Source organism: Hippopotamus amphibius, chromosome 4 (assembly GCF_030028045.1).
Source record: "Hippopotamus amphibius kiboko isolate mHipAmp2 chromosome 4, mHipAmp2.hap2, whole genome shotgun sequence".
Classification (NCBI taxonomy): Eukaryota; Metazoa; Chordata; class Mammalia; order Artiodactyla; family Hippopotamidae; genus Hippopotamus; species Hippopotamus amphibius.
The window spans coordinates 102562120-102564720 of record NC_080189.1 but is presented as its reverse complement, the minus strand read 5'-3'; the positions used below and the strand labels follow the sequence as shown (position 1 = coordinate 102564720).

The window sequence follows — 2601 nt, the reverse complement described above, 5'->3', positions numbered from 1 at the left end:
AGATTAGAGGGGGTTTTAATTACACTGTTAGCAATTTGAGTATGATGGATAAAACTTTTTCTTTTTATGTGGATAAACAATGTTTACAAAAAAATTAAAAATAAAAGCAAAAGAAAACAAAAACAAAAACAACATCATGCTAAAGGCTACAAATTAAGTTCCCAAAATGCAAAACAAAATTACAGAACTTGCTTTGCCAACAATGCAATAAAATTGAAATTCAATAAACATGGGCCTTGCAGACGCCACCCCCGAGCCTCCCGCGCAGCCTAGCCATGGTCAACCCCACCGTGTTCTTCGACATCGCTGTCAACGGTGAGCCCTTGGACCGTGTCTCCTTCGAGGTAAGGGACCTGGAAACCAAGAAGTGACTGCTCATCCAATCCGTAAAGCTATGTTAACAGATTTGAGCTGTTTGCAGACAAAGTTCCAAAGACAGCAGAGAACTTGCGTGCTCTGAGCGCTGGGAAGAAAGGCTTTGGTTATAAAGGTTCCTGCTTTCACAGAATAATTCCAGGATTTATGTGCCAGGGTGGTGACTTCACATGCCATAATGGCACTGATGGCAGGTCCATCTATGGGGAGAAATTTGATGATGAGAATTTCCTCCTGAAGCATACGGGTCCTGGCATCCTGTCCATGGAAAATTCTGGCCCCAACACAAATGGTTCCCAGTTTTTCATCTGCACTGCCAAAACTGAGTGGTTGGATGGCAAGCATGTTGTCTTTGGCAAGGTGAAAGAGGGCATGAATATCGTGGAAGCCATGGAGCGCTTTGGGTCCCAGGAATGGCAAGACCAGCAAGAAGATCACCACTGCTGACTGTGGACAAATCTAATAAATTTGACTTGTGCTTTATCTTAACTACCAGACCATTCCTTCTGTAGCTCAGGAGAGCACCCCTTCACCCCCATCTTCTTGAAATATCCTATAATCTTTGTGCTCTCACTGCAGTTCTTTGGGTTCCATATTTTCCTTATTCCCCTCCAAGTTTAGCTGAATTGAAAAGTTTATGATTATGAAATAAAAACTAAACAACAACAAAAAAAATAAAAAATAAACATGGAACAGATTTAAAAACATAAAATTTTGAAAGCTTAACTCAATCACTATTAAGAGAACAAAAAATTTGAGTGACTGACAAAGTACATATTATATTGCGGATTTTTAGGTAAAACTGTGTATAAGGAATATATAAATTAAAAATACATATACTTAAAAAGCAGAGCAAAATTATTTGACAATTCAACTATAAAGTTAGGAAAGTAACTAAGCATACATAAAGTTGAACACAGAAATCCAGAATGCTGAAATTAATAAAGCAGAAAATTAAAGATCAAAACCAAATGCTAAGCTTTGATAACACTTTAATAATAATTTAATTGTACAAATTACTATACATAAAATGGATAAGCAACAAGGATTTACTGTATAGCACAGGGAACTATATTCAATATCTTTTAATGATTTATAATGAAAAATAATCTGAAAAAATGCATATATAACGGAGTCACTTTGCTGTAAACCTGAAACTAATACAATACTGTAAATCAACTATATTTCAATTAAAAACTTAAAAAAAATTAATTTAACCTTAGTCAAGACAAGAAAACTAAACAAACCATCAAGATCAATATGGAGAATGAAAAACTTCTTACAATTATAAATAAAACAGAATGTTTAATGTCATGCTAAAATAATACAAGCCACAAAATGCCCTGAAATTAGAAATTACAGGTAGTGTTCTACAAAGGTATAAATAACTAAAATATATTTATGCAGAAATAGAAAACCTGAACGGATTTACACTTTTTTTTAATTTGAGTTAAATTTCACGATATTCAATTTTTAGTATAAGATGTTTCAGACAATGGAAAAAGAATGAAAGCTCTCTGAATAATTTTCATATACTACTATAGCTTTGACTCCAAAATTTTCAAGGATAATACAAGAAAGCAAAACTAAAAGTCAATTTTTACTTACAAACTACAAATATTTCAGATAAAACATCGATATGAGAATAAATTAATAAATTAAAATTTCAATGATAAGATAGTAGTTATCACAAGGCTATAAACATAATTTAAAATTAGTAGATCAACATAATTACTGCTTAATGTTGGAAAAATATGTAAATGTATCAAAATACACAAACGATATTTATAAACTTCCGCACACATTCACCAAAAACTCCTAGAAAAATAGGAACATTTTTGATGTGATGTATTTCCCAAGGTATAGTAAACATAATATTTAATGATAAAACTTTATGAAAATTTGTTTTGTTAGAAACAATAAAATGATGCCTGCTTTCACTGCAATAATTAAATGTTTTGCTGGAAGTACTAGGCAGCAAATACTATAAGAAAATAAAATTTGTGGCAGATTGATTAGAAATAAAAATAATTTTCATTATTTGGAGGTGGTTTGATTATATACATAGGAAATCCAACAGACTCTACAGGCTAATTTTTAGCATTCAGAAGTTTCCTAACATTGCTGAATACAAGGTTCTAATGTAGAAGTCAATAGCATCATTCCTATAAACAAGGAAACTGATAAAATATATAGATAGATATAGATATAGATATTTAAATAATA

General features: G+C 31.9%; 1 pseudogene; it reads left to right on the top strand.

Moving 5' to 3' along the window:
* The first annotated feature begins 252 nt into the window (after positions 1-252).
* On the top strand, positions 253-838 carry LOC130851600 (peptidyl-prolyl cis-trans isomerase A-like; annotated as a pseudogene).
* The last annotated feature ends 1763 nt before the right edge of the window (positions 839-2601 follow it).